General features: G+C 39.6%; 1 long non-coding RNA gene across 1 annotated transcript; it reads left to right on the top strand.

Annotated features, from left to right (window-relative positions):
- Positions 1–1,689: 1,689 nt before the first annotated feature.
- LOC148110796 (uncharacterized) lies at positions 1,690–8,036 on the top strand. Its single transcript, XR_015726221.1, has 3 exons — positions 1,690–1,771; positions 5,836–5,949; positions 7,888–8,036. It is a non-coding gene; the product is annotated as an uncharacterized LOC148110796 (long non-coding RNA).
- The last annotated feature ends 1,323 nt before the right edge of the window (positions 8,037–9,359 follow it).

Genomic DNA, 9,359 nt, shown 5'->3' with positions numbered 1-9,359 from the left:
GGGTGCCTGGGTGGCTCAGTTGGTTAAGTGGCTGCGCTCAAGCCCGGTGTCGGGCTCTCCACTCAGCGGAGAGTCTGCTTCTCCCTCTCCCTTTGCCCCTCCCCCTGCTCATGCTCTCTCTCTCAAATAAATAAATACATAAATACATAAAATTTTTTTAAAAAGATAGCTCATTCATTTGTATGCCTACTACATACTAGACCCTCTATGTTGTTCTGGTCATTCAAAGACACGGAATACATAATCCCTGCCCGCAAGCTGCTACTGATTTGTGGGGAAAGCAGACCAGTACAACACGATTACAATACAACAGAAGTAAGCTGGAGTCCAAATCTCAGCTTCACCTCTTCCTACTTAATAGATCTTTAGGTTCCTGGGTAAATGATTTAACTTCTTGGCACTTTCCTTGTGTGTAAAATAGGAATAACATCTACCTCACAGTTATTGTGACTATTAAGCAAGATAACATCTTTGTTGACATTACTTAAGTGCTCTGTAAATGGCAACGATTACCATATAATTAAATTAAATTAAGACAGTAATTCAAATAGACCAGAGGAGGGAGATATCAAGGAGGAAACTAAAGAAATGTGAAACAAAATTGACATGGCTTGTTTCCACTAAGGGTAAACATATATATCACATCCTGCATTTAGGAAACACACACACACACACACACACACACACACACACACACACGCCACTTTGCGCTCCAAGAAAACAAAAACAAAATGGGACAAAACCAGGTTTTAGTTGTAGATCCCTAATTAAATGAAATCTTGCAATTTCATGTAAATTACTCTTTCAAACCAAAAAAACTCTATCCTTGCCTTTTGCTATGCTAATACCTTCAGACAGGGGAAAAGCTTGACAGATAAGATATTCATGCGAGAAAACTGCTGTTTTTCCTTTATTAAAGAACCTTGGTAACCAAATTAAATGAGTGTTTTCCTTTTAATACATGTTTTGTCCATTTGTTTTGGTTTGTGATGAGCAAGTGTTTTAAATACTGGCCCCTTTAATAACTTTCTTGGCAAGTAAATTTTTTTCTGAATGACTTTCTCTTTTAGATTTCCTCTGGCAGTTTCTAGCCATTCTACTGCAAAGTCCAGGTCGATTGTACCTGTTAGATCTCAGTTGACTGCGTTGCCAGAGGAAGGTTCCATGTGGGCTATTTTTACCTAGATGTAATCTTCTTAGCTCCTCAGTTCCCTCTCATGTGGCAATAGCACTTTACTCGAAGTCTTTCTGTTTCTGGTTCTGTTTCTAGTTAATGACCGGGTCTGGATGTAGTTCTGGTTTTGATCTGTGTGCGATTGCTGGTGGCAGAAACATGGAATCTGGCACTTATTTATTTGTTTGTTTGTTTATGACATAACCATTTGTTCTATGCCAGATGGCTGACAGACACAGGGAGTCTGGTCATGGTTGGGTAGCAGAAGTCAGAGCGCCTGCTTTTTTTTCCTTTTTTTTTTTTTTTTTATTATTGAAGTATAGTTAACATACATGAGTATCTGTCTTTTTTGTGTGTTTGTTTTTTTGGTTATTTGTTGGTTTGTCTTTTTGTTTGTTCTGTGAATCATTATAAGTTTAAAAATATTTTGTGTCTGTGAATAGAGAACAACTCTTTGAGATCTGCAACAGCTATAACCAGCTGGTGAGTTTTATGCTCTGTTTCTTTTCAGCCCTTAGCTGAATTGGAAAACTGCGGCTACTAGTTTTCTGTTAGTGTATAAATGAAGAAAACCTTTTCCTTCCCTGCAATACAAAGGTAGGGAGCCTTTGCGATGGTTCGTTTATATTTCTGTATTTGTGACTACCCACCTCTCACTGAAAACTGAAAACTATTGAAGATTAATTGATCATAAAAATCTGTCATTTGTATGCAATCAGAAGGATTACCATCAAAGGGAAGAAAATGAATACAATGAAAGAAAAAGTTGAAATTCTTTTCAAAGATCTGTGGGAAGTAATTTGACTTTGCTCAAAGAGAGGTCTGACCTTTGCTCTTGGCTTCTGGGAGGTAGTATCTGTCATACCTGATAGGAGTATCTTTGTTTAGGGTGGGGGTTGGCCATGTGACCAACCATGTGACTAACTTGGAGACTGAGTTCAACCCAATGGGCAATCAATCAATCAATTAGGCCTATGTAATGAAGCCTTAATAAAAACTCTGGATCTGGAAGCTCGAGTGAGCTTCCCTGGTTGGTGATACTCCATGGATATTATCAAACATAAGTGCTGGGACATCTCCATGGGAGAGGACATTGGAAATTTTGTGTTTGGAGCTCTCCTAGATTTTGCCTTATGTGCTTCTTTCATTGATATTTATCATTTCCTTGTAATAAATAGTAACCATGAAGAGCCCCTGGCTGACTCAGTCAGTGGAATGTGCGACTTTTGATCTTAGGGTTGTGAGTTTGAGCCCCACTTTGGGTGTGGAGATTAATTAGAAGTAAAAAACTCTTAAAAAATTATAACCATGGGGCACCTGGGTGGCTCTGTCATTTAAGTGTCTGCCTTTGGTTCAGGTCATGATGCTGGGGTCCTGGGATCAAGTCCCACATCGGGCTCCCTGCTCAGTGGGGAGTCTGCTTGTCCCTCTCCCACTGCCCCTTCCCCTGCTTGTGTTGTCTCTTTCTCTCTCAAATAAATAAATAAAACCTTTAAAAAATGATTCATTTGGTTTATTATAACAGCTATATGAATGAGCCTGAATGTGTGATAGAATGGAAATCTAAATAGAGTAGGACCTGTTGCTTCTGACTTGTCTGGAGCTCCATGATCTTTCAAGAAATCTCAAAGGTTCTGGAGGCATGACTTTTCCTCTCTCCTTTTCTCAAACGGAAATAGGAAAGTCTTACGGAAATACACAAATGAACTAAGCCAAGTTGGAGAGAAAGCTCTATGTATGGATGAGGTGTTAATAAATCTTAAAGTCATGCCCCTGGATTGGTCCATAATCTGACTGAACAAGTATTACAAAACACAGTGCATAATGACACAGGGAGAAGATGCAGTTATAAAACTCTTCAGAAATTCCTAGCTTGCCCGAGTTACCTCAAATTCCTAGCTTGCCCTCAAACCTCAAATTCAAAATAGTAAAACTCTTACACCTAAACTTTATTTGGAGTTTCCTAGATAGCAGTGGATGAACCACAAAGAAGTTTACTTTCACCTGGTAAGAGGAGATTATGCTAATCATAATGTGAAATATATTCTGAGTAAACATGTGGTATACTTTTGCCCGTTTCCAAAAAAAGATAAATTAGATTATAACTTATCTGAAGTTTTTTTTTAAGGTCTTATACATTTATTTGTCAGAGAGAGAGAGCACAAGTAGGGGGAGCAACAGGCAGAGGAAGAAGCAGACTCCCCAGCAAGCAGGGAGCCCTGAGCAGGGCTCAACCCAACAACCCCTAGATCATTACCTGAGCCGAAGGCAGCCACTTAACCCAGGCATCCCAACTTATCTAAAGTTTAACAGAACTCTTATTTTGATTGGCTTATAAAGATTAATGGTTATATGACTTATGTTCATATCTTGTCTGCTCTGATAAATCTCTAAAAAATTAAATTTTTCCCCTCTGATAAATTTTTAAAATATTGCCCTACAGTCAAACCTCAAACCTCAAATTCAAAATAGTAAAACTCTTACACCTAAACTTTATTTGGAGTTTCCTAGATAGCAGTGGATGAACCACAAAGAAGTTTACTTTCACCTGGTAAGAGGAGATTATGCTAATCATAATTAAATATGTTTGGCATTCTCCAGATATTTAATTATTTCAGCACTACTATGAAAGTTCTTTTGTTTCTCAAGCTCAAATTTTAAGAAGAACTGCTAAATAAAAAAGAAGAGCTCAGAGCTCCTGGCTGGCTAGGTAGAACACTCAATTCTTGATCTTGGGGTTGTGAGTTGAAGCCCTATGTTGGGTGTAGAGACTACTTAAAAATAAAATCTTTTTTTTTTTTAAGATTTTATTTATTTATGTGACAGAGAGACAGCCAGCGAGAGAGGGAACACAGCAGGGGAGTGGGAGAGGAAAAGCAGGCTCCCAGTAGAGGAGCCGGATGTGGGACTCGATCCCGGAACGCCGGGATCACACCCTGAGCCGAAGGCAGATGCTTAACGACTGCGCTACCCAGGCGCCCCTAAAAATAAAATCTTAAAAGAAAAAGAAAAGCTCAATTCTTATAAGGTAATTATATATCATCAAAATGCTATTAATTATTGACAGGATTTTGTTTCAGTAATTGTGTACTTTTTAAGTCGGCTAGAAATACACTCATGTTCAAATACAAAGACAGTGCATTGGTGTCCTATTGTTGCAGTAGCAAATGACCACAAACTTAGTGGCTTAAAACAGCACAAATTTGGTCATCTTATAGTTGTAGGTAAAAAATTGGCATCACTGGGCTAAGATCAGTGTGTCAGTAGGACATCTAGAGCTTGGAGGCTCCGGGGATGAATCTGTTTCTTTGCCTTTTCCACCTTCTGAAGGTTTCCCACATTCATGGCCCTGCTTCAGTTGTCACATCTGCTTCTCAGACTCGGACTATCTTGCCTTCCTCTTTTAATTACAAGGACTCTTGTGATAATAGTTGGTCCATCTGCATAATTCAGGATAACTTTACCATCTCAAGATTCTTAACTTAATTGCATCTGCAAAGTCCCTTTTGCATTGTATTAACATATTCACAGGTTCTAGAGGCTACTAATGGACATTTTTTTTTTTTTGGTGGGGTTATTCTGCCTACCACAGAGAAGCACCATAACTCTCAAAAAATTAATTACTCCTTTAAAAGAGAAGAGTGATTGTATTTCTAGGTATGTGGAAATATTATGGTAATTTAAGAAAACAGCCATTTTTAAAGGAATGCATTATGAAGTATGTATGGATGAAATGACATGTCTGGGGTTTGCCCTAAGAGAATTCAGGAGAGAGAGAGGAGATGAGAGAGAGGAAGGAAATGTGCAAAATCTTGATGCTTTTTGAATATGGATGGTGTATATTTGGGGATGAGAAAATGTGGCTGAAGGAGATGTCATTTGAGTCCTGCTAAATAGATGGCAGTGATCCAAGTGAGGGAACTAGGTAGGGGATAGGATTATCTTCTAGGTACAGAGATCAGTATTCCTCACATTCAAATTTATTTTTAAGATTAAAAAAAATTATTTTTAGGTAATCTCTACACCCGATGTGGAGCTCAAGATCATGGCCCCAAGATCAAGGGTTGTATGCTCTACCAGCTGAGCCAGCTGGGCGCCCCAGTGTTCCTCACCTTTTATATATATATTTTTTTCAATTTTATTTAATTTATTTTTATTATTATTTTTTTAATAATTTTTATTTTGTTCTATTAGTCACCATAGAATACAACCTCAGTTTTTGATGCAATGTACCATGATTCATTATTTGCATATAACACCCAGTGCACCATGCAATATGTGCCTTCCTTAATACCCATCACCGGCCTATCCCAATCCCCCATCTCACCTTTTAAAACGTTTTATATTTTATGATGCTTTGACATCTTGGGACCTTAAGGACCCAGCAAGGAACTGCCCCTTCCACAGTTAGCAAACTCTTAGAGATCACAAAGGACTTACCCGGGAACAGGCCTTTGATATGTAAACCAACAAATCCTGAGTCCCCATCTCCTTGTGTCAGGTTCCTGCAGTTCAGGACACTAACCTTCTGCCCTACATCACTCCAGGGCCAGGGACTGGGCACCTGGAGACCACGCCTATTGCCGAGAGCCCACAGAAATCAAACTATCCAATCCTAAACCTGCTCAGCTTGCTTACCTTGCTGCACCCATTCCTTCCAGAGAAAACTGAAAGAAAAGCTTTTGCCTACCCTCTTCCCCACCCCCTCCGTCTGCCTCATGGTGGTTGCTGTGTGGCCTTATGGGATGTGCTGTGCCTCCTACTTCTATAGATCTGTGAGTATAAAAACTTCTTCCTTTATGACAGTTTCTGTGTCTCTGTGTCTCCATGTCTTACTGTACCTGATGAAAACACATCCCAGGTACAATTTAAAACAGTCATGCCCTTCCTAAAATAAAGCCATATGATGAGTTAGAAGAGTACTACAGAATGTAGACTCAGTAAGAGTAGAGGCTGTATATGTTTTGTTCACTGCTTAAAATGGAACACAACTGTAAAAACAAACAAACCAACAAACCTCCATGGCATTTACATAGCAAGTGGGTGGTGGGCTGCAATGAATCCAAAATCTGTCCACGAAAAGAAGGTTAGTCATGAGATGCAGAGGCAAAACATTTGGCAAAATTGTTGCCTGAGATTACTTGAGCAGCAGACTATGTGTCTACTGGGTCCTGGGGGAATAGAAAATAGAAACTTAATAGAGGTTATTTTTAACACAGTGTGGCAAGATATTAAAAGAAAGAGATGAGATCAGGAAAGAATTCCCTCATGGGTTTGTAAAAAGAAATAGAAGAGAATAGAATCTAAAATTTGGAACCTTACAGGTAAAAATTCTGACTGCTTCTACACCTCAATAATAAGAAATTAGTTAAAGGGTTTGAGCTGGGGCATTCGGGTGGCTCAGTCAGTTAAGCGTCTGACTCTTGATTTCCGTTCAGGTAATGATCTCAGGGTCATGAGATTGAGCCCTGTGTCGGGCTCCATGCTGGGCATGGAGTCTGCTTAAGATTCTCTCCCTCTCCCTCTGCCCCCACTCCATGCATGCTCTCACTCTCTCTCTCTCTAAAAAAACAAAAAAAACAAAAAAAAAAAACCACCTTTGAGCCTTTCCTCGTTCCTCTTCCTCTTTCCCCTTTATTTTCTCTTCTTTTTTCTCTCTTTCCCTTCCTAAACTATTCCATCCAAAGTCATTAGATGAAGGTGAGAAACTAAGTGTCAATGTGGTATCACCTGGACAGAGGGTCAGAGCCTTCCTGCGGTAAGAAGGGTGTCCTGTGGAGGGCAGGCCTAGCAACGGATGTCAGAACTTGGGGAGGGAGAGGAACATGCTCATGCCGATGGCTGCCCAGTACAGGATATTGGAGCTTGAGTGGAGTGAGAGCATCCCTGTGCGGTAGCAGGCTATTGTTGTGAGGTATCATCCATTGGAGGTGTTGACCCACCTCCAGAGGAGACATTTACCCAGTGGGATTTCAGAATTGCTGTGATCCAGTGAATATTGCATCTTCAATTCTTCCTTCTTCTGAATGAGAATGTTTTTCAGCTTTCCTGTCTTTATTGCAGTACCAATGGGTGTGGGTGTGTCTGGGCAGGTTATTTGTCTTTTTAGTTCATAGGTCACCAAACTATAAAGAGCCATATCTGAGCCTGCTGGAGAAAACTGGACGTTACCTGGAGAGCTTGGACTTTGAGCCGAATGTATTTACTGGGTGGAACTTTGGGCTGTCCTCTTTGGGGATGGGGAGAGTATTATCTATAAAAAGGAAAAATAGTAAACAGGATATTTGGTGACGAGAAGAGCTGACTCTGCCACAGGTTGGCTAGATGGTCACCAATCTCTTTTCTTTTCATTGAGTCACAAGAAAATGACATATCCCAGCTTATTTGCTTGGGGCTATGTGTCTGGATTCTGGCCAATGGGATATGGGTGAAGTCAAGTTCCATTTCTAGCCTGCCTTGTTATTTCCCTTGGCCTCTCGAATGCAGAGAAGATCCAATCCAGATCTCTAAGAAGACCCTGGAACAAGGACTGGTAAAACTATCATCCGTGGGTGAAATCCAGCCCACCACATTTGTTGTAAATAAAGGTTTATTGGAACACAGCCTTGCCCATTTATTTGTTTATTACCTATGGTTGGTTTCATGCCACAATAGCAGAATGGTAACAGTTTGTCCCACAAAACCTAAAATATTTACTATTTGTCTTTTTATAGAAAATGTTTGCATATACCTGCCTGAGAAGATGGTGCCAACATAAGTTGATGGAGACAGAATTCTTGAATCAAAATATGAAAGGCTGCCTGCTAAACACCCAGTTTGGGTTGTGATGTGAATAAAAAATAAAGCTAATTTTGTTAAGACATTGAAATCTTTGAGTTATTTGTTAGTAGCTAGTTATGTTATTACCAAAATACGGTTTTCCCCGTACCTAGATCAGTGCCTGACTTATGGCAGGAACTAAATAATTATTTGTGTACAAAAGTAATCTATTCATGGTATAACAAATAATCTAAATGTTAGCCCCCCTCAAAAAAATAACTTAGAATTTGGAAGTCCTGTAATCCCTCCTCAAGAAATAACCACCATTGGGACACCAGGGTGGCTCAGTCAGTTGGTTAAGGTGTCCGACTCTTGATTTCAGCTCAGGTCATGATCTCAGGGTTATGAGATTGAGCCCCATGTTGGACTCTGCTTCAGAGTATGGAGCCTGCTTAAGATTCTCTCCCTCTGTTCCTCTCCACTCCTCTCTCCCTCTCCCTCTCGCCACTCCTACTCTCTAAAAAAGAAAAAGAAAAAGAAATAGCCATTGTTAAGAGTTTGATGTATAAGATTGTAAACTCTGTATGTATATGCGCACGCTCTCTCTCTCTCTCTCTCTCTCTCTCTCTCTATATATATATATATATTTGGCATATATTGTGGCACCTGGGTGGCTCAATTGGTTGAGCATCTGCCTTTGGCTCAGGTCTTGATCTCAGGGTCCTGGGATCAAGCCCTGGGGCAAGTCTGCTTCTCCCTCTCCCTCTGCCCCTCCCCACTGCTTGTGCTCTCTCTCTCTCTCAAATAAATAAATAAATAAATAAATAAATAAATAAATAAATAAATAAAATCTTAAAAAAAACAAAAACCAAAAAACCCCATATATTTATATATTACATTTATATTTATGTATTTATGTCATATATTATATAAACATAAATTATATGTTTATGGGGAGGGGGGTGGAGGGATGGGGTAACTTGGTGATGGACACTGGGGAAGGTATGTGTTGTAATGAGCAGTGGGTGAATCACAGACCTGTACCCCTGAAACAAATAATACATTATGTGAATTAATTGAATTTAAATAAACAAAATAAAAAAAGAAAGAAGCAGGAACTGGGGACTTTCCATGAAACCATCAGATAAAAGTGGTCACATAGTTTATAATTCCATTTATATAACATTCTCGAAATGACAAAAATATAGACGTGGCAAACAAATTAGTGGTTCTCAGGGGTTAGAGATGGGGGGTGACGACTACTATAAAGGAATAGCATAAAGGAGATCTTTTTTTTTTTTTTTAAAGATTTTATTTATTTATTTGACAGAGAGAGAGACAGCCAGCTAGAGAGGGAACACAAGCAGGGGAGTGGGAGAGGAAGAAGCAGGCTCATAGCGGAGGAGCCTGATGTGGGGCTCGATCC

Source organism: Ursus americanus, chromosome 1 (assembly GCF_024610735.1).
Source record: "Ursus americanus isolate L20-20 chromosome 1, mUrsAme1.1.p, whole genome shotgun sequence".
NCBI lineage: Eukaryota > Metazoa > Chordata > Mammalia > Carnivora > Ursidae > Ursus > Ursus americanus.
The sequence above is the reverse complement of the archived record's forward strand: the minus strand, read 5'-3'. Positions and strand labels throughout refer to the sequence as shown.